The following is a 22,442-nucleotide window of genomic DNA, read 5'->3' as shown; positions in this document are numbered from 1 at the left end:
ATAGGCGTGAGCCACCGCGCCTGGCCGTAAATTCCTTTCTAATAAGCTGGTAAAGTGAGTGACAGCCTCCCTGAGTCTTGAGAGGTGCATTAGCAAATTCAGCTCAAAGAGGGGTTCATGAGAAGGTTCGTTTCCAGCCAGGCCGGCAGAAGCTCAGGGCACAGCCTGGGGCTTGTGACTGGCAAGGGCCATGGGAGGCAGGTTTGTGGGGAGGAGCTTGCAGCCTGTCCTCCCCGATGCAGCCTCCAGGTAGGAGTGAACTGAATGGAGGACCCCGGCTCCTGCCCCTGTGCCGTTTTGCTCGCGTGTGCTGGAAGGGACCTGTGGCTGCTCCGACAGCCTGGGAGAAACTGAGTTTGTTATTCCCACGTTCTCAGGCCCAAGACCACATAGCTGCGGAGGAAGTGGCCGAGTCGGGGGCGTGAAACCAGCTGCTGCACCCTGGGAGTGGCAGTGATCTCCTTCCTCCACATTCAACCCACTAGCCAGGCCTATCCCGTCTGCCTCCAAAAGCCGCCCCCAGTGCAGCCTGCGGTCCCAGCCCAGACTCCCTTCTCCTGAGCCACTGGATTACCTGGGTGATGCCTGGAGTTTCCCAACAGGTCCCCTGCTTTCACTCCCGACAGTCACCTGAGAGGTCGTTAAAACACACGGGCTGGGCGCAGCGGCTCACGCCCACGATCCCACCATTTTGGGAAGCCTGACAGGAGAAGCACCGCCATCCCACACAAGCCCCTCATTCTAAAAGTTCACCTTAATAAAAGGCCACTCAATCCAAAGGGTGTCAGCCTAACAGCTACGATCAGCATGACCTGGCTCAAGCCTGTAATCCCAGCACCTAGGGAGGCCAAGATGGGCGGATCACGAGGTCAGGAGATCGAGACCATCCTGACTAACACGGTGAAACCCCGTCTCTACTAAAAAAAATACAAAAAATGGCCGGGCGTGGTGGCTCAAGCCTGTAATCCCAGCACTTTGGGAGGTTGAGATGGGCGGATCATGAGGTCAGGAGATCGAGACCATCCTGGCTAATACGGTGAAACCCCGTCTCTACTAAAAAAATACAAAAAACTAGCCGGGCGAAGTGGCGGGTGCCTGTAGTCCCAGCTACTCGGGAGGCTGAGGCAGGAGAATGGCGTGAACCCGAGAGGAGGAGCTTGCAGTGAGCTGAGATCCGGCCACTGCACTCCAGCCTGGGTGACAGAGCGAGACTCTGTCTCAAAAAAAAAAAAAAAAAAAAAAAATACAAAAAATTAGCCGGGCGCGGTGGCGGGCACCTGTAGTCCCAGCTACTCGGGAGGCTGAGGCAGGAGAATGGCGCGAAACCGGGAGGCGGAGCTTGCAGTGAGCTGAGATCCGGCCACTGCACTCCAGCCTGGGCGACAGAGCGAGACTCCGTCTCAAAAAAAAAAAAAAAAAGATCAGCATGACCATCAACCACAGATAACATCTCCGGCCAGAAACATCACAAACTTCTCCCCAGCCAGAGACAGCCCCCCGCCGGCCAGGAAGATAACCTCCCCTCCTCCCAGACAGACTCCAGCCCCGCCACAAACTTCTCCCCACACACAAACATTTCAAGCTTGTGATAAGCCCTCACCCCAAAACCAATATATCCTCTTAGTCCACAGGAGAAAGCGCTCCTGACCACCATCAGCCAGGAGCGCCTCTCAGGTTTTAATAAAGAAAACCTGTCTTTAACTGCCAGCCGCGTTTCACGTTTCTTTCCTCTTTAACTCTTACAAGGCCAAGGCGAGCAGATCACCTGAGGTCAGGAGTTCAAGACCAGTCTGGGCAGTAGGACGAAACCCCGTCTCTACTAAAAACACAAAAATTAGCCGGGCGTAGTGGCAGGCACCTGTAATCCCAGCTACTCGGGAGGCTGAGGCAGGAGAATCGCTTGAACCCGGGACGCAGAGGTCACAGTGAGCAGAGATCGTGCCACTGCACTCTAGCCTGGGCGACAGAGCGAGACTCCGTCTCTCTCACACACACACACACACAAAGGCATAAATCTCTGACAGCAGCGCCTCCAGCCCTTGCCCCTCACGGCTGACTAGGCAGCAGGCACTGCTGCGCCAGCCTCTGCTCCTGCCAGCTCAATGAGCTGCGCCTCGTTCCGCCTCGGGGCCTCTGCACGTGCTGCCTGCACTTCCTTTGGAGCGCTCTTGTCCCAAATCCTGCAAAGGTGGGCAGCTGTGATGCGCTCAGAGGTCTTGGTCTGAATGTCGCCTGCTGGGAGAGGCCCTCCCTGCTCCCCCAGCTAAAGCAGCGCCACTCCTCAAGGGCCCTCATCTAGGCTCTCTCCGGTCCTCATGTCTTCCCCGCTGGCTCCTCAGCACCTGACCTGGCACAGTAAACATGGAGACGCTGGAGGACACAGCCTCCCAAACCCTTCTCTGTGCCTGCCGACCTGCCATGGCAGGGGGCAGGTGCCTCCGCTGTCTTCTGCTATCGGGGACAGCAGAGTCAGCTGACCGTGAAGAGCACCCATGAAGCTTCTACTTGGCAGCCAGGATCGAGAGCCCCCATGGCCAGCGCTCAGTGACCATTACCCGTGTACTCTTGCCATCACCCCACAGCGAGGTACACGGAGACACTGCCCCAAGTCAGTGGCACTGACAGAGTTCGTGAGCTCAGGTCCCACGCCAGCCTCTGGCTCTAGACTCCAAACCAAGCGCTGCCCCGGATGTGGCCCATGAAACCCCCGGGAGGCCGCAGATATGCCGGCCCCTGGCGAGTGCCATGGCACACGGGCACATCAGGACCCCGTCACAGCCCCCACTGCAGGTCAGACCAGGACCAAGTCCTCAATCCATCACTGCTTCCCCGGGGCACTAGAGAGGGGACCAATCCAAGCCTGGCTGGGGAGCTCCTTCCAAAGAGGACCTCTTTCAGCTCAGGCTAAAAGAGAAGCTCAGGCTGAAAAGAGATCCAATTTCTCTTCTGGGCTGCTCCTGGCCCAGACAGCGAGGAAGAACCGGGAGATGGTGGGTACAGAGCACACAGAGGTGGAGGCCGGTTGCCGGGGCGGCTTCCTGAGACGCACACAGCCTTGGCCAGAGACCGACAGTCCCAATCCGCGCTCCCAGGCTGTGCTCCTGGAGACTGTGCTGAGGCTCAGAGCAAAACCATCGGCCCACAGGATAAGCGGTCATCACCCAATGCTGGGGGCAGTGAAGGCGGGTCTGCGTTCCAGCACGGGCTCACCCGCTTACTGTCCTGGCTTCCACTGCACATTCGGCCCCCAAAGCCTCCTGCCATGCTCACACCCGCCTCTCACCCCAGCACAGTGAACGGGGGCCAGCTCCCTTGATTCCATCCTCACCACACTCGGCTCCAAGCCTCCGGCCGCCCCAGCCTGCACAGCAGGACCCTCTGCCTGTCTGTCACCCGGCGGCATCACAGGTCACCAGCTGGGAGTCCCGGCCTGATAGAGCTAGAACATTCTACCACCTCTAAACCAGCCCCCTGGAGCCCACAGAGGGCCCCTCCCAAACATCCACATGGATGGAGCAGAGACCTTGGAAGCTCATTGGAGATGACAACAGCTTGTATTGTTTTGTTTCCACTTCACTCATTGCTGATTTTTTTTTTTTTTTAAGAGACTGTGTCTCGCTCTGTTGCCCAGGCTGGAGTGCAGTGGCGCAATCTCGGCTCACTGCAAGATCCACTTCCCAGGCTCAAGAGAGTCTCCTGCCTCAGCCTCCCAAGTAACTGAGACTGCAGGTGCCTGCCACCACACCCGGCAAATTTTTGTATTTTTAGTTGAGACGACGTTTCACCATGTTGGCCAGGCTGGTCTCGAACTCCTGACCTCAGGTGATCTACCCACCTTGGCCTCCCAAAGTGCTGGGATTACAGGCAGGAGCCACGGCACCCAGCCTGTCACTGCTGATTTTTATACCACAAAATGAATGATTTTTCTAATGAACATCCCTCTAGGAACCTTGTGGGGGTAACAGCCACTGCGGCCCGGCAGATCCCAAAGGCTGCAGCCCTCCCTTTGGCTAAAGGCCAGATTAATTAGTACAGGGAGACTTCGCGTTTCACGGAGCAGGTGCCAGACCCCCAGGTACGTTAGTAACTCCTAGGCAGTGGCATCTGGTACCCTGTGAAGTGGGTGGGGGTTGCAGCAGGGACACCTCTGCCTGAGCCAGGGGACAGCCCAAGGGCACGAAATGTAACCAGATCCTTCTCACCAAGAGGAGCACATTTGCAAGACCCACAGTCACACCCCTAGCCCTCCCGGGGGCCTGAGTGGCACCAGGCAGCAAAGGGACGTGTTCTCTGGATCTGTCACTCCCCAATAAACTCCAAGTTCACCGGAGCAGAAAACCTGACGAGGCGTACGGAACAGGCTGCAACAGGAGAGACGCGGCGTCCTGGTCTTGGGGTCAACGCTGCCTCGGGTCCAGCTTCCCCCAGAAACCTCCACGCCTGCTTCCTGGCCCATAAAACCCCGGTCAACCCACCTGGCTGCCCCATTATAATAAAGAGGCCGCAAAAACTATTATTTTCAAGTTGCTTTATGATCACTTCCACGGCTCCTTAAATTCCTTTCCAGCACAAATACGAAGAGCAGCATAAACCCTAAGCTATCTTGGAATGGAAAAAGATTTTAGAAACTTCTAGTGCAACACCTCTATTCACAGTCAAGAAAAGAAACAAGCCCAGAGAAAAATCATTACTGTGACCTCCCGGGGCCCACCTGGCCAGCGCCGCTCTGGATTCGGGCCTCAGCCTCCGCTCAGCAGACACTGGCCTGGAGCCTTCCCTGGGATGACACTGCCCGGGGCACTGCAGGGTGCTGAGCAGTGTCCTTGCCCTCCATCCACCCCACACCAGGAGCACTCCTAAATCCTGACCATCACAAATGTCCCCAGCTGTGGCCAGGTGTCCCTTAAGAGACAGAATTGCCCCTGGGGTGAGAACTACTTCACCAAAGGTTTTTTGCATGGTAACTCAGTTAACCTCACCTAGCCTTGAAGCGGGACCTGTAGAACCACCCCAACTTTGGAAATAAAGGCACAGACCCCGGAGAGGTGGATCTGAGCCCAGCAGGCTAGGTGCGTGGGTAGCAGGTCTCCGGGTGCCCATCCTCCCTGCTGCAAATCCTCTCACAACCCTGCCCTGATAGCTCAAGCCCTTGGAAGCTGCCTGTGGCTATAGGATGTTATTCCTGACCTGTGTTGATCCACAAGTCTCTCTCCTGGGCTTTCCTACAGCCAAATAAGCATTCCAACTTCCTGCCGTTCTCTTCCCGGAAACACCTCCTCAGCGCCAAGCAGCTAAGCCCCGCCAGCCCCGCGCCTTCCCACCAGTTGTGGTGCCAGAGGTGCTGCCCGGGTTGGGCCGCCAGGACCCCTTGGTCCCCAGGACCAGTCCACGGTTCAGCGCTCCCTGGCAAAGGCAAGAGGCTGTGGGCGAGGGCCCAAAGGGAGGATAAGCCCAGGACCACTGCCAGACAGCCTGGCTCTCCTTCAGCCGCACCTGCCACGGCGTCTCCTGCCATTGCTGGTGAATGTCAGGTGTGTCTCATTTCTCCAGCCAGACACCGTCAGAGCCATAAGTCCTGCCCGGGGTAGGCGGGGGCAGGAATAGGAGGGTGAGAGGAAGGGGCGTGGGCCCTGGTCCACTAAGCACCAGGCCCCTATCTATAGCATCAGGTTGGCATCATGCTGGGTGCATCCGGGGCCAGGGCCCTCCCCAAACTATCAACCAGGAAGGGCCACCTCTCAAGGAAAATACACAATGAATGTCAAAGACAGCACTCCCCAAAAAAAAGAAAAAGAAAAAGCAGTGTGAAACATCTCACCAAGAGTTTTGAGGATGAATACATGTTGAAATGATAAAACGGGGTATACTGGGTTCAATACAACATGCTATTGTAATTAATTTCCCGCCCCCTTCACCTTTTTTTTTTTTTTTTTTGAGACGGAGTCTGGCTCTGTCACCCAGGCTGGAGTGCAGTGGCTGGATCTCAGCTCACTGCAAGCTCCGCCTCCCGGGTTTGCGCCATTATCCTGCCTCAGCCTCCCGAGTAGCTGGGACTACAGGCGCCCGCCACCTCGCCCGGCTATTTTTTTGTATTTTTTTTTTTAGTAGAGACGGGGTTTCACCGTGTTAGCCAGGATGGTCTCGATCTCCTGACCTCGTGATCCGCCCGTCTCGGCCTCCCAAAGTGCTGGGATTACAGGCTTGAGCCACCGCGCCCAGCCCCCCTTCACCTTTTAACTCAGCTACCAGAAAATTCAGAAACACGGGCTCGCTCTGCATCCTCACTGGACAGCGCTGCCTTAGAAAATACATCACTTTTAGGCCAGGCATGGTGGCTCACGCCTGTCATCCCAGCACCTTGGGAGGCCAAGGCAGGCAGATCACGAAGTCAGAAGTTCGAGACCAGCCTGGCCAACATGGTAAAACTCTGTCTCCACTAAAAATACAAAAATTAGCTGGGCGTGGTGGCTGGCGCCTGTAGTTCCAGCTACTCGGGAGGCTGAGACAGGAGAATCGCTTGAACCCGGGAGGTGGAGGTTGCAGTGAGCTGAGATCTCGCCACTGCACTCTAGCCTGGTTGACAGAGTGAGACTCCACCACAAAGAAAGAAGAGAAGAGAAGAGAGAAGAGAGAAAGGAAAGGAAGAAAGAAAAAGAAAGAGAAAGAAAGAAAGAAAGAAAGAAAGAAAGAAAGAAAGAAAGAAAGAAAGAAAAGAACGAACGAAAGAAAAAAAAGAAAGAGAACGAACGAATGAACATCACTTTTGGTTATACAGACAAACCACTAAAAACATAAAAATAATTTTAATTTTTTTTTAAAAAAAGGAAATACATCATTTTACATACAGGTTTTCTTCTAGAGGCTTTTCTTTTTTTTCTTTTTTTTTTTTTTTTGAGACAGAGTCTTGCTGTTGTCACCCAGGCTGGAGCGCAGTGGTGCGATCTTGGCTCACTGTAACCTCCCCCTCCCAGTTTCAAGAGATTCTTCTACCTCAGCCTCCCAAGTAGCTGGGATTACAGGCATGTGCCACTGCGTCTGGCTTTTTTTTCTCTTTCTTTTTTTTTTTTTTTGAGACAGAATCTCACTGTGCTGCCCAGGCTGGAGTACAGAGGTACAATCTTGGCTCACTGCAGCCTCCATCTCCCAGGTTCAAGCAATTCTCCCGCCTCAGCCTCCAAGTAGCTGTGATTACAGGCCTGCACCACCACGCCCGGCTAATTTTTGTATTTTTTAGTAGAGACGGGGTTTCTCCATGTTGGCCAGGCTGGTCTCAAACTCCTGACCTCCTCAGGTGATCCGCCCACCTCGGCCTCCCAAAGTGCTCAGATTACAGGCGTGAGTCACAGCACCTGGCTCTTCTAGAGGTTTTGTAATCATTTTAGTAACATGTTCTGGTCTCTGCTACATGTGGGGTTGGCTTTTGTCCATGGTGTGAGGCAGGGGTCCACCTTCACCACATGACACTTGGTAGTGTTTAGTTACGTGACCGCCCCCCTGCCATGAGGTCTTCCCATGTTCATCAGCAGCCCCTGGGGTACTCATGGGGCATCCCAGGTCACCCACATCCTCTGTCAGGGGAGAGCAGGCGACAGTCCCCAGGCACGTCACTGTTCCCACAGGGAGAGCACCACAGAAGAGGTGGGAAGAGGTGGGGCTTGGCACTGGGATGACCATTCAGTACCACCCGTGCCTGGCAGTGTCACCTGCTCCCCTGGAGAACCAACCTGCACTCCCAAGAGGCCCAGCATGGTAGGGGGGCACTCACCCCTTTAACCCCCTGGGGGCATGTCCAGGTGGAGGCTGCTGGGCCCCAGGGACACACTTAGAACTCGGTGGCCACCTCCTAAGGCGCCCAACCCTGTCCGGGCTGGGATCAGGCCCCACACCAGTAAAGGGAAGTGACCGAGGGAGCAGCGTGCTCTCCAACCCCAGGCTGGATTTGCGGGAGCCCCAGGCTGGATTTGCGGGAACCCCAGGCTGGATTCACGGGAGCCCCAGGCTGGACTCGTGGGAGCGGCTCTGGGGAAGAAAGGCCCCGCCATCTTCTCTCAAAGCCCCTCAGGGAGGCTGGCATGGCCAACCAGACAGCGGGGCAACACCAACAAAGGGACGGTGAGGGACAGGACAGCCGTCGGGCCCTGGTGTGGTGGAATCAGGGGTCCTGCTCACCAGGGGTGACCTTACAGGACAAAGCAGAGGGTGAGTCAGAGCTGTGGTCAGCCGGGGCCACGCTGCCCCATGGAGCAGAGACACAGGGGCCCTGTGGCTGCACGGCGAGGTCCCTGCCAGGACAGGCCAGCTCAGGCTGGAGGCAGGGCAGAGCAGAGAGAGGAGGCCCGTGGCCTGGTCTCACCACTAACGACCTGGAGCCCAGACCCTGTGGCCTCACACGGCACCTCTGCACCCCTGCAGGCCCGCCCGGCCACTGCGCCTCGAAGCCTAGCCACGGCCCAGCCTCCAACAAACTGACCCCGCCCCACCCCTGCCCCTAAGACAGCCCCACAAATGGTTTCTATGCTGTCTCTGCCCGGGGGCCGGCTCAGTCCACAGTCTGCACGGTGCAGCACAGGAATCCCTGAGCTTTGCCACGGACTGGGGAGAGGATGGGGCTGAAAAAATGAGAAACAACTTAAATGCCCACTGAGATCAATGGAAACCAAACCAGGGCCCTCCCGCACAGGGGAATAGGATGCAGCCAGGCACAGGGACAAGACGGGCCTGGCGCAGTGGCTCACACCTGTCATCCCAGAACTTTGGGAGGCCAAGGCGGGCCGATTACTTGAGGCCAGGAGTTCGAGACCAGCCTGGCCAACGTGGTGAAACCCCGTCTCTATTAAAGACACAAAAATTAGCCGGGTGTGGTGGTGGATGCCTGTAATCCCAGCTGCTTAGGAGGCTGAGGCAGGACAATCACTTGAACCCAGGAGGCGGAGGTTGAGGTGAGCCAAGATCACGCCACTGCACTCCAGCCTGGGTGACAGAGTGAGACTCCATTTGAAGAAAAAACAAAAAGAAAGAAAAGGGAAGAGGCTCTGACACACGCCACGCGTAGATACACCTTGAGAATATCACGCCCACTGAGAGAAGCCAGACACAACAGGCCGCACAGCGTGACTCCATTTCTATGAAATGTTCAGGACACGCCGATCCAGAGACAGGAAAGAGATGTGTGGGTACCAGTAGATGGGGGAGGGGATGGAGAGTGACCGCTGGTGGAGACAGGGTGCCTTTGTGTAATAATAGAAATGTTCTTTTTTTTTTTTTTTTTGAGACGGAGTCTTGCTCTGTCGCCCAGGCTGGAGTGCAGTGGCGCGATCTCGGCTCACTGCAAGCTCCGCCTCCTGGGTTTACGCCATTCTCCTGCCTCAGACTCCCGAGTAGCTGGGACTATAGGCACCCGCCACCTCGCCCGGCTAGTTTTTTTTGTATTTTTAGTAGAGACGGGGTTTCACTGTGTTAGCCAGGATGGTCTCGATCTCCTGACCTTGTGATCCGCCCGCCTCGGCCTCCCAAAGTGCTGAGATTACAGGCTTGAGCCACCGTGCCCGGCCTAAAAAGATGAATTTTATAGTACGTGAATGGTATCTCCATAAAAATATATGTTTTTTAAAATGGCAGGATCATCTCTAAGAGAGGCTGTCCTAGAAAACTCAGAACCTGGCCAGCACACTGAAGCCAATGGTTGGGCAACTGTGAGGTGGCTCTCCCTGGTGACAGGAATGGCTTCTACACTTGCCAACTAGACTCTGAGCTCCTCGAGGACAGGGCTGCCTGCTGCCTCGTGTACCCATGATCACACTGGTTCGGGGGACGCCTCTAGAGACACCCCAGGGCCTGGGTACCCGGCTGCCTGCAGCGTGCCAGGCGGACTTCACCGACCCCATCCCCTCTCGGGTCTCCCAGGCCACACCCCCAAATCCCCCTCGCTACTTCCTCTGCTCCCAAGCTCACAGTCATCTGTGACAGTTCCCACAGTGGACAAGGCTCTACGCAAACAGCAGTTCCTCTGGGAAGCCTCCCTGCCCTGCCCTGTGCTTCCCCGGGCTTGGTTTCTTGGGGTTTTTTTTTGAGATATGGTCTTGCTCTGTTGCCCAGGCTGGAGAGCAGTGGTGTAACCATGGCTCACTGTAGGCTCAAACTCCTGGGCTCAAGCGATCCTCCCGCCTCAGCCTCCCGAGGAGCTGGGACTACAGACACAGCCACCACATCTGGCAAATTTTTTCTAATTTTTGTAGAGATGGGGTCTCGCCACGTTGTCCTTGCCGGTCTTGGACTCCTGGCCTCCACCAATCCTCCCACCTTGGCCTCCCACAGTGCTGGGTTACAGCCATCCGGCCTCCAGGCTTCGTTTCTATCCCTCTTGGCAGTTCTTTTCCATCTCCTTCCACCAAGAGGCCCTGCAGGCAGGAGACGCTGGTCATCTGGCCACCCTGTGCCCCTGACCAGGCACGCATGCATTTGACAACTGTCAGGCGGAGTTGGACAATGCAAACCCACTCAGAGGGACCCAGGGTGTGGCACCACCACAGCCATGCCGCCCCAGCTCCCAGTGATCACACACCAGCCTGGGCTTGACCACACCCGCTCGCTGCAGCCCATCCCTCTTCCCTCCCCCTGGGCCAGTGACAGGCTCAGAAGTGCACAGGAGTTGTTTCGATTAACGCAGCTGCCCTTTGGGCTCTGGCTGAGAAGAAGGCTCTGCTCTGCCTTTGGGGTACATAGGACACCCGTGGTTGGAGGGGCCAAGAAAATTCTGTGGCTTCCACCAACTCCAGCCCAGAGAGACAGTAACATGAGATGCCTTATGTTCTTTTATTTTTTTGGTTTTTTTTTTGTTTGTTTGTTTGTTTTGAGACAGAGTCTCACTACATTGTGCAGGCTGGAGTGCAGTGGTGTGACCTTGGCTCACTGCAACCTCTGCCTCCCAGGTTCAAGTGATTCTCCTCCCTCAGCCTCCCGAGTAGCTGAGGTAACAGGCACGCACCACCATGCCCGGCTATTTTTTGTATTTTTAGTAGAGGTGGGGTTTCACCACGTTGACCAGGCTGGTCTCGAACTCCTGACTTCAGGTGATCCACCCTCCTCGGCCTCCCAAAGTGCTGGGATGACAGGCGTGAGCCACTGCGCCCGGCCAAGATGCCTTATGTTCTAGGGGAGTCAGGAGAGCGACTTCCTCCACCTCGTCCCCACCCTTCCTGAGGGAAGCAGTTGGAATAGAGCAGTGAATAGGAGTTGAAATTCCAGGGGCTTGACCCAAGTGCATGCTAGAGACGGCAATCCTCTCTCTCCTGAGCAAGATAATCAGCTCCATGCAGCCCGACAGCAAGACAGGAGGCCCGCTCTGCCTCCAGCCAACACTGTCTGACAGATGGGATTTTAGGAGAGTATGGAGATGCTGCAGGAAGGGGACGACGGCAACATGACGCGACTGTCCCGGTCCAGGAGCCTGGCTCGGGTCCTGCTCACATCCCAGGGAGCCCAGGGTGGTGCCCCTCACTCGGGACACCCAGCCAGCATGTCAAGTGCTGTTCCCAGGGGCGCCCAGGCTGGCCAGCTTCCAGGCTGCTGCCCAGACACGCTGCAGTCTGGAGTCCGGGCTGAGGACACAGCCCATTTCCAACCCGCCGTGATCGAGGGGTCCGCGGCACCCGCGGGTAGTTTCAGGCCGGCTCTGTGGTCAAAAGGGACCCCTGGGACCCATCACACAAAGAGCGATTCTGAATCCACGGCCGGCTGATCTTACACAAATCATCCGTCTCCACGTTCCCTCCCTGGAGACTAGGGCAGCCACCAAAACAAAAACAGGCCCACTGCCACCGCTGGCAGCCCACAAGGTGCCATCACTGGGGTCCAGCTATGAATGCTGAAGGGAGGTCTGTGCCCGGGGCAATCCTGCCACTGTGCCCTCAGCCGACGTTTTCACAGCGGGTCGCCCGGGCTTGTCTGAAAAATGCAACAGTGGTCGTGCCTACCGGCAAACAGGGCCAGGTCTGCGTGAGTGACTGTCACTGTGCACCTGAGAGCCCTCGGGGTCTCGGGGTGCAGCAGCCATTGGCAGTCGGCCTCGGGATTCTCAGCCTTTGTCCACCGAACACACACGATCCCAGTCCAGAGCCACAGAGCAACTTCGCGCTCGGCCACTGCCAAGGAGGCACAGCCCGCCAGCGTGGCAGAGATGGCTGGACACAAACTTGTCATCCATCCCCTCGTGTTCACTGAGATCGCTGAGGTGGATAAAGAAAGAAAAGAAAGGGGGAAGGGAGGCAGAGCCAGAGAAGCAGGGAGAGACAGAGGGCAAGCAAAAAAAAAAAAAAAGAAAAGAAAAAAAGGCCACTTTTGAAAGCCAAGAAATTCTGAGCAAGCCTCTCCAGATTGTTTATTTCAATCAAGGAAAGAAAGCATGACCGTAAATTAACGGTACGGTTTCTTGACAAGTCAGAACGTTCCTGGGACAGGCCCAAATCTAAGATGCCAGAGACCTACTTGGCTCAGAAAATGCCTGTCAGCTGGGAGAAGAGTGAGACAAAGGAAGTGTGGCCGGGCACAGTCCCCCACTCGGCCACTGACCGCACGATGGCCACCGACGGGCACCTATCCACTCACTCTACAAAGCTGAGCTCTGCACCGGCTCAGCCACCTCGCTCATGAGTCTCCCTGTGCTCAGGGCTGGAAGAAACCACCATCTGCGACTCCCCGCCCCTCCCATCGGGGGCGCTAGCATTGGTAATGAGGAGAGTTCGGATGCTTACAAAACAAAAGCCTTGTGAAATTGTGCAATGCCGTCTTCCTTTTAAACAAAACCTCAGTTCCTGCCAGGTCACACTGAACTCCTTGGGCCGAGTACACGACTCGACGTGCTTCTGACACTTGGTGAGTTGTAACAGAAAGGTGGCCGTGTGAACCCCACAGCAAGAGAGTCCGGCGTCTCAAACAGTGAAGTGTTCCCCCAACCCACACGGTTTGTAGCTGCTTTTTTCCTCCTTTATGGTGAGGCTGTCTGGGTGGATGTCAGCATCACATTTTCTTACATTCCTGCAGTTTTAAGGATCCTTGAAATTACCCATGACACTCCCCCCGCTTTTTTTTTTTGAGACTGAATTTCCGTCTTGTTGCTCAGGCTGGAGTGCAGTGACACGATCTCAGCTCACCACAACCTCCGCCTCCCGGGTTCAAGCAATTCTCCTGCCTCAGCCTCCCGAGCAACTGGGATTACAGGCATGTACCACCACGCCGGCTAATTTTGTATTTTTAGTAGAGACAGGGTTTCTCCATGTTGGTCAGGGTAGTCTCGAACCCCTGACCGCAGGTGATCCACCCGCCTCAGCCTCCCAAAGTGCTGGGATTACAGGCGTGAGCCACCACACCCGGCCATGACCCATATTTTTTTTAAGTCTGTGACTCTAAATGCTTTTAAGTTGGGAAGATACAAATTCACACTCAGGCTGGGCATGGTGGGTCACACCTGTAATCCAAGCACTCTGGGAGGCCAAGACGGGCAGATGCCCTGAGGTCAGAAGCTGGAGACCAGACTGGCCAACATGGTGCAATCCCATCTCTACTAAAAATACAAACATTAGCCGGGCATGGTGGCAGGCACCTGTAATCCCAGCTACTTGAGAGGCTGAGGCAGGAGAATCGCTTGAACCTGGGAGGTGGAGGTTGCAGTGAGCCAAGATCAGCCCACTGCACTCCAGTCTGGGCCACAGACCAAAACTCTGTCTCAAAAAAAAAAAAAAAAAAAATTCATTCATTCAACAAGGAATGTCTACTGAACACCCAACATGTCCCAGGAGCTGCCCTACATCTTAGTGGGTCACAGGGCTGACGTTTCCATAGTTTTCCACAGTGTGACACTCACACCCTAGCCAGGTATTTGCAAACTGCAACCCACAGGTTCAATCCTGCCTGCCACCTGTTTCTGTACAGCCTGCAGTCTAAGAATGGTTTTGACATCTTTTAGTGGTTGCAAAAAAAAAAAAAAAAAAAAAGCAAAAGAAGAAAAATGTCTTATAATGTAAAAATTGCATGGAATTCACATGTTTGTGTCCATAAATAAAGTTTTATTGAAACACAGGCACACTTGCCCATGGGAGCTTTCTTGCTACAACAGCAAAGCAGAGCGGTCTGGACAGACATGACCTCTGGCTTACAAAGCCGAAAATATTTACTGTCTGGCCCTTCCAGAAAAAGCCCCTGCCCTAGTAGATGAGACAAACAGATACACAAACAGATTAATACCCAGCTCTGATCATGTGACATGCAAAGAAGGAGAAGCAGGGAAGGGAGGCGACTGGAGTGACAAGGAGCCTGCTGGGTGGAAAGAGCCCCAGGCAGTGGGCACCGCAAGTGCACAGGTCCTGGGGAAGGGAAGGGCGGGCAGGGAAGGTGGCTGTGCCAGGAAAGGAGCAGGCGCAGGAGGGAGAGCGGGAGGAAAGGAAGGACAAGGCCACAGATGACAGAGCGAAGGGGCCACGTGAAAGGGCCTGGAATTTTTCCCAAGGGCAATAGGAAGCCACCGGAAGGTTCTGAGCAGGGGAAGATCTTTTGTTTGTTTTGGTTTTTACTCGTTTGAGTACCTTTTTTTTTTTTTTTTTTTTTTTTTTTTTTTTTTTTTGAGACAGAGTCTCACTCTGTCTCCCAGACTGGAGTGCAGTGGTGTGATCTCGGCTCACCACAGCCTCTGCCTCCCAGGTTCCAGAGATTCTCATGCCCCCACATCCCAAGTAGCTGGGACTACAGGCGCCCATCACCACGCCCAGCTGATTTTTGTATTTTTGTAGAGATGGGATTTCACCATTTTGGCCAGGCTGGTCTCAAACTCCAGACCTCAGGTAATCGTCCCGCCTTGGCCTCCCAAAGTGCTGGGATAACAGGTGTGAGCCACCGCACCTGGCCTTTTATTTTATTTTATTTTATTTTATTTTATTTTATATTATTTTATTTTATTTATTTTGTTGAGACGGAGTCTTGCCCTGTCACCCAGGCTGGGGTGTAGTGGAGGATCTTGGCATAATTCTCCTGTCTCAGCCTCCCAAGTAGCTGGGACTACAGGTGTGTACCGCCATGCCCAGTTAATTTTTTTTATTTTTGTAGAGACGAGGTTTCACCATGTTGGCCAGGCTGGTCTCGAACTCCTGACCTCACGTGATCTGCCCGCCTCAGCCTCCCAAAGTGCTGGGATTATAGGCGTGAGCCACTGCACCCGGCCAGTTATTTTGTTTTTTTTTTTTTTTTTTTTTGAGACGGAGTCTTGCTTTGTCACCCAGGCTAGAGTGCAGTGGCCGGATCTCAGCTCACTGCAAGCTCCGCCTCCCGGGTTCACGCCATTCTCCGGCCTCAGCCTCCCGAGTAGCTGGGACTACAGGCGCTGCCACCTCGCCCGGCTATTTTTTGTATTTCTTAGTAGAGACGGGGTTTCACCGTGTTAGCCAGGATGGTCTCGATCTCCTGACCTCGTGATCCGCCCATCTCGGCCTCCCAAAGTGCTGGGATTACAGGCTTGAGCCACCGCGCCCGGCCAGTTATTTTGTTTTTAATATACTTTGTTTTAGGGAGCAGTTTTAGGTTCACAGCAGAACTAAGCAGGAGGTCGAGACTTCCCATGTTCCCCGCCTCCACAGGGAAGGCCATTTTCCGAGCTCCTCGAGGGAGCAGCAGGGAATGGACGGACCCAGATCTAATCAAGCTCAGCATCCAAGAACAGGCCAAGTCACGCGGGGAGTGAGCTTGAAAATCAATTCGTCCGAAAACCAAAAACATCAATTTGTCAATCCACTCCTGCCTCAATATTTGGGAAGATACACATTTCCTTTTTTTCAATATAGAGGTTAAGCTCATTTGAACACGGTTAGTAAAAGTATGTGCAACTTAGCCAAGCATAGTTGCTCACACCTGTAGTCCCAGCACTTTGGGAGGCTAGGCAGGCGGATCACTGGAGGTCAGGAGTTTGAGACCAGCCTGGCCAACATGGTGAAATCCTGTGTCTACTAAAAATACAAAAGTTAGCCGGGCGTGGTGGCAGGCGCCTGTAATCCCAGCTACTGGGGAGGCTGAGGCTGAAGAATCACTTGAACCCGGGAGGCAGCACTTGTAGTGAGCTGAGATTGAGTCACTGCACTCCAGCCTGGGTGACAGAGCGAGATTCTGTCTCAAAATAAATACATACATACATACACACATACATACATGCATACATACATGCATACATACATAAAAGTATGTGCAACTAGCACATTAACATCCCACAACTTTGGGGACATTACTGTTCAGGAAGAGGCCAAGATCAAAGAGGTGCGTCATTCTAAAATGGATTTAAAGAAAACAGTCCGGCAAATCGACAGGTCAGGGCTATGGTGACTGGGAGGGTATGGAAATGCCACCTCTGGGGGCAGCCAAGCAAGCCTGGGCAAGGACCTGCCAGAGCTCAGAGGCCAGAGAGCAGCCCAGGAAGACCCGGAGCTCAGAGGCCAGATGCACGGAGTGCAGGGGACCCTGTGGGGGACTCCTCTCCTCTCAGGTGGAAGCTGCCACCCTGGAAGGGCAGAAAGACGGTCGCGGAGAACCTGAACAACCAGGTGAGGAGTGTGGCCGGGACACAGTTTGCAAATAGGAGTCACTCACTGCTAAAGGGGAGCGGGGAGGACAGAAAGGGAGCTGAGGCCCATCACAGTCACAGCACACCATGAGCTGCTGCAGGGCTGAAGGCCAAGTCCAAGGTTCTCACTGGGGGGGTGACAGTGCTTTCCAGGGGACATTTTTGGTTGCTACAGCTTAGGGGACACTGCTACTAGCATCTGGTGGGTGGCGGTCATGGATATTGCCCACATTCATCCTACAGTGCCCAGGACAGCCCCGCCATGGAATGTCCCAGCTCAGAACATGGACACGGCAGAGGTGGGGAGACCCCAATGGGGCAGCAGGGTCCTGCCATGTAATAAACCGGCTCTGAACTCAGAGCTCCTGGCGCCCTGCAAGCTTCAGTGTCTTTAACCCGCTTTGATCCTCACAACCACCTGGGAGGAAGGTGTTCCCATTACACCCGTTTTACAGATGAAGAAAGCGAGGACCAGAGAGGGGAAGTGACCGCCTCAGAGCAGGGATCTGAATCCAGGTCTCTCCAACTCTGAAGCCTGTGTGGGGCATGGAACCGAGGGCAGAGACCCAGAGATGTCGCCAAGACCACCAGATGAGAACGGAGCTCAGGCTGGGCCCCTGCTCTCCTGTCCGGCATCCTAAGCCAGGAGCAGAGGCTCCTGGGGCAGGAAGGGGGAGGGCTGTGGCGTCTGAAGGCCCCACCAAGCTGCCTCATGGCAGGTCCCTGGAGCTGAGCCAGGAGCCCAGCGTGAAGCTGTGGATGAGGACGGCCGATCTGTCATGGTGGTGACCAGCACAGGCTTGCGGAGCCCCCCGCCAGCCTCCACCCCATTCATCTGCTCTCCGTCCCCTCCCGCCCAGTGGGCTCGGAAAGGTTTAGTGCTCCCTGACCTGCTTTGTTACTCAGCAAGTGACTGGCTCAAGGTCACCCAGCTCTGAACCCCCAATTCCGCTCCCCAATCCAGGGAACAAAGCCACCTATGAATGCACCTCAGGCCCTCAACAGCCTTGCCTCATCCTGCCTGTTCCCTGAGCTGGGCCCGAGGGCAGCGGACTGCACACCACCATTCCAGCTGTGACCAGGCCCTGGGCAGCCAGCTCACCCTTTCCCCCACCACACTCTAAACCCACAGGAGCCAGGGACTCCTCCCAACCTGTCCCGGCATGGCACTCGGCACTCAAAACCCAGCAGCCCAGACCAGGTGAACGCATGACCGCAAGGCCCGTCCCCACAGGTGTCAGATGGAACCGAGGACAGATGGCTTCCCTGGAGCTGAGGCTCCTCCCCAGCTCATCGGGGGAGTGGGCGGGGCATAGGACAAATGGGCAGGAAACCAGCAGAGGAGACAGAGCAATTAGGAATTAAAGCGCAGGCAGAGTGGTCAGGCGGGAGAGAAGGACACAGAGGGCGACCCCTGACCGCCCCCAGAGGGCTCCTGCAGGACGGACAGGGACTGAAGACACGGCAGGAGGCTGAGGAAGGGTCTCTTCCACAAGACAGAAAAGTACAACAAAGGCCAGGCGGGGTGCTGTGCGGTGGCTGATCAGTTATACCTTTAAGCCCCAGTAGTTAACATCTTGTTAGCAGCTCCCTCCCCAAAGAAGAAAAGGCTATAAAATGCGAACAAACCGATTGTTACCACGACATATATATTTCAAGTCTCAGCAACTAAACACACACGTGCACACGCAGGCACCCGCAGCTCCTGACACAGTACACGCTTCCACCAGAACAGCCTGCACACAAACACCCATCTGTGCGGCAGAATCTCCGTCACCCTCTTTTCCTCCCCAGCGGTGACCTCCTCTAGGCCAGGACGGTCTGACCCGTCCTGGTGTCGCCGGCTCAAGGAGGGGGAGCGCCCGGACCTGCCAGGTGTCCAATCAGACACACGGAGACGAGGCTGGCAAGTCCCAGAAATCCTCAGCTCAGACAGAAGTTGACTCTACCACGGCTTTACACTCCGACCTTCAGGGTTTCAAAACATAAACTGCAAAGAGGAGAGAGGCTGCCCACTGCGTCAGCAGGGGCTGCAGGAGAAGGCTGACCCCGTGTGTTGACAAACCCTCCTGGTGGCTCATAAGGAAGCTATTATTGGGGAATTAGGGGAGTCATTAGCTCTCGAACGGCAGTGATAAAAGCCCATAGGAGTCGTCTAATGAGCCTGCTTTAGGACTGGTGCTGTTTTTAGGAGCATTCTCCAGCCCGGGGAGATTCTGATAAATGGCCATTGAGGCAGAGGGGTGGGGCAGGGCACCAATCCCTTGAATGCAGCCCAGTATCCAGAGATCCCAAGACAGTGCAGGCACCCGGTGGGACCCAAAGCAACTTGCTGAATACATGCCCCAGCCAGAAACACATGGAAAAAGACGCTCTTCACATATGACAGGATCACCGGGCTCCACGGAGCTGAACCACCTTCTCACTAGTTTCACAACTCGGGGAACACTTCCCCACAAGGTGCTGCTGAATTATTAAGACACAAGCATCCTCCCCCAAGCAAACAGATGGGATGCACCCAAAAGCAGTCCATGCCTCCACTGCCCCCAGGGGCGGAAAACATGCCTCTAAAAAACTTCCACCGTGCCCAGGTGGACAGAGACCCCGTCCTGCCTGATTGTCATGGCCACCACTGAGCGCAGACCTGGGCCCTGGCAGACCCCAGGTCAAGCAGATTTCAGAGCGAGTCCGTCCCCAGCTCCCACGGGGATGTCCACGGGGGACACAGAAAAGGGGTCTCAGCGGAAGCAACTCCTCAATTCATTTCTCTAGAGCAGGGGCTTCGTTCGAGATGGCGATCAGGCTGGAAGGGGGAGGGACGGGGAGACTCGTGGAGGCTGCCGTTGCATAGCAAGACGTTTTTTTTCTAAAATCCAGATTGCATATGCTTATGGGGGGGTGGGGTTTCGGGTACGTACGGGGGGCAAGTTTGGAAGCCACCAAGGCACAGCAGGTTGACCGGGGGTGGGGGCAGCGCAGGAGCAATGATAGGCATTTAGGGGGCATCCCTGGGTGTCCAGCTGGAGGGCTTCCCCTTAGCCCTCTGGCGCCCAAAGGGCCAGAAACGCAGGCGGGGGTTACCCAGGTACTGGGGTCTTTTTTCTTTTTCTTGCTTTCTTTAAATAATAATAATAATAATACGCTGAGGGTTGTCCTGGGTGATAAAAGGGCCCGGCCGGGGCCACCCACGCTGTCATCTTTTGTGCGGGGCGCCAGGACCGTCTGCGCCTAGCCCCCGCGCGCCCCCGGCCCAGGAAGGGGCCCCCGCTCCCGCCCCTGGGCGCGCCCCGCCATTGTCCGGCCCCGCCGCCCCCACCCGAAAACCAGCAGGCGCCCTCGGGCCGGGCGGTTAACGCCCCCAACCGCCCCGCCGGCCCGGACAAAGCGCGAGGCCCGGCCCGAGCAGGCCGCGCCCGAGGCCTGGGCCTCGAGTCCCGGGCGCGCCCGCAGCCCCGAGCCGCGACGCGGGGGCGGCCATGGCGGCGGGGTCCGCGCTCGGACACGGCCCGGCGGCCTCCCCGTGGGCTCACCTGAGGCGGCGTGCGCGGCCCAGTCCGGGAGCAGCGGCGCGCGCTCCCCCGCCCTCGGCGTCGCACCCCCAGGCCCCGCTCGGGCCGGGCCCCGCTCGGTTGCTGGCGACCGAGCCCTCCTCCAGCGCTCGCGGGGGGGGCTTATAAGGCCGCGCGCCAGCTCCGCCCCGACTGCCATTGGCTGCCTGACCCACGCCCGAGTGCCCATTGGCCCGCGCTGACAGCTCCGCCCCTCCCCTCCGCCGGGCCCATCAACACCGCACGGCCCGCCCACCGCGCTTCGCGATTGGGCGGGGACAAACGCCGGCCTCGCCTCTTCATTGGCAGCCCGGCGGGGACACGCCGGCGCCCACCCACGTGCCCGCTGACCGGCTCCGTTCTCATTGGAGGGGGCGCACGCCAGCCAAGGCGGCCGCGACCAACCCGACGGCAGCTGGGCCTCGGATTGACAAGGGAGCCTCAGGGCCCGCCCGACGACCGCACAGAGAGGAGCTAGTATTGGCTTGCCGGGCCAGCCCGAGGCGCGGACAGGCTGGGGCGGGTGCCAATCACTGCCCGCACGCTCCGGGCCCCGCCCTGGTTATCAGGCGGCGGCTGAGTACGTGAGACCTAGCACAGCATCAGCACCGGCCGGGAACGTGCAGGCTGCAGGTTCGAAGCCCGTGGCCGGAATGTGGGCGTACCGTTCCCCCATTTGCAAAGTTCCAAGCTAGAAGACATAGCGATCCGTTTTGCAAAGGAGGAGAACCGAAAACAGGAGAAACATAGAGTAAAGCAGCAAGAGCCTCCACCCTGCCCCCGCAGGTCTATTTCCATCACAATCAACAAACCTTTGCAAAGGGGCAAGGCCTTCCGAATAAAGTTAGGGTCCCTCTCCCCAAGTTCCCTAAAATGGCAGAGAATGAGCTTTGGTCCTTTCTGACCTGGGTTCAAAGCTCAGCCGGGCCCCATGCCTCACTGTGGTTGGCCTCCAACAAAGTAACCTCGCTGAGTCTGTTTCCAACTGTGCAATGGATATGATGCTAGTAGCCACACCCCGTCTACCAGCCTTTGAGAATGTTGCAAGGATTAAGTGGGATGAGGCACGGAGAAAGATTTGACCCTGTGACTTCACAAAATGAGCATTGTGTACTGGGCCACTGCAGAGGCGTTGGCATGCCCCCATTTGGACGGGCAGGAGTGTAAATTGGACAATTTGACATTTTCTAACAACATTCTAAGTGCATCTACCCTATAACCCAGCCAGCAGTTCTTCCTGGAGGTGATGTACCCAAAGGTCTGGAGCTTACACAATTCAAGAATGCGGGCAGCAGGGCTGTCTGCAACTGTTTCCAATGTTTTGCCCTAAATATCCATCAGCGGGGGATTAGAGAAGTAACTTAATAGCAATCAGTACTCTGGAATACTTACTATGTAGCAATTGAAAAGGAGGCCAGGCCCCGTGCTGTAGCTCAGGCGTGGTGGCTCACACCTGTAATCCCAGCACTTTGGGAGACAGTCAGGTGGATCACCTGAGGTCAGGAGTTCGAGACCAGCCTGGCGAAAAGGGCAAAACCCTGTCTCTACTGAAAAATACAAAATTAGCCAGGCATGGTGGCGTACGCCTGTAATCCCAGCTACTCCAGAGGCTGAGGCAGAGGTTGCAGTGAGCTGAGATCACTGCACTTCAGCCTGGGCAACAGTGTGAGACTCGTCTCAAAAAAAAAAAGAAAAGAAAAGGAGGCCGATCTGCATGCAATCATGAAATATCTTCCAACCGCTGAGCTAGGGGCAGTAGTCCAGAATCCTGTACTCAGTAAAATGTATATGGAAACACACACAGAAACCGGCATGAGGTTTTTAAGAGCACACAAGCCTGTCAATGTACAGAAAAAGGTCCTCCTAACCTGAAGAAACTAACTTAATCCTTGGGGAGAGAAGGAAAGTTGCATGCTGGTAAAAAGAGAAGTCAAAGGAGAATTTAAGCAGCTCTGGGTGTTTTACATTCCTATGGGACCATATTCATATATTCCACATGGAGTTAAGATTCAATTTTAGTTCATGCCTGGGAATCGCAGCACTTTGGAAGGCTGAGGTGGGCAGATCACTTGAGCTCAGGAGTTTGAGAACAGGCTGAGCAATATAGCAAGACCCCGTCTCTACAAAAAAAAAAAAAAAAAAGGAAAAAGTCTCTGGGCGTGGTGACACATGCCTATAATCCCAGCTATTCGGGGGCTGAGGTGAAAGGATCACCTGAGCCCAAGGAGGTGGAGGCTGCAGTGAGCCGTTGATTACACCACTGCACTCCAGCCTGGGTGACAGAGTCAAACTCCGTCTCA

At 55.6% G+C, this 22,442-nt stretch overlaps 1 protein-coding gene across 39 annotated transcripts in view; it reads right to left on the bottom strand.

Moving 5' to 3' along the window:
* The window catches only part of KDM4B (lysine demethylase 4B), a 183,979-nt gene extending 163,736 nt beyond the window's left edge, over nt 1-20,243 (bottom strand). For 38 of the 39 annotated variants that reach the window (XR_013408559.1, XR_013408561.1, XR_013408548.1 and 35 more), the window contains exon 1: nt 20,125-20,243. The gene's annotated coding sequence lies outside the window, so the exon portion shown is untranslated. 39 annotated transcript variants of the gene reach the window in all.
* Between the last annotated feature and the right edge of the window lie 2,199 nt (nt 20,244-22,442).

The sequence above is a fragment of the Macaca mulatta genome, chromosome 19 (assembly GCF_049350105.2).
Source record: "Macaca mulatta isolate MMU2019108-1 chromosome 19, T2T-MMU8v2.0, whole genome shotgun sequence".
NCBI classification, from domain to species: Eukaryota; Metazoa; Chordata; class Mammalia; order Primates; family Cercopithecidae; genus Macaca; species Macaca mulatta.
Note: the sequence above shows the minus strand (reverse complement) of the source record. Positions and strands in the feature narration are given on the sequence as shown.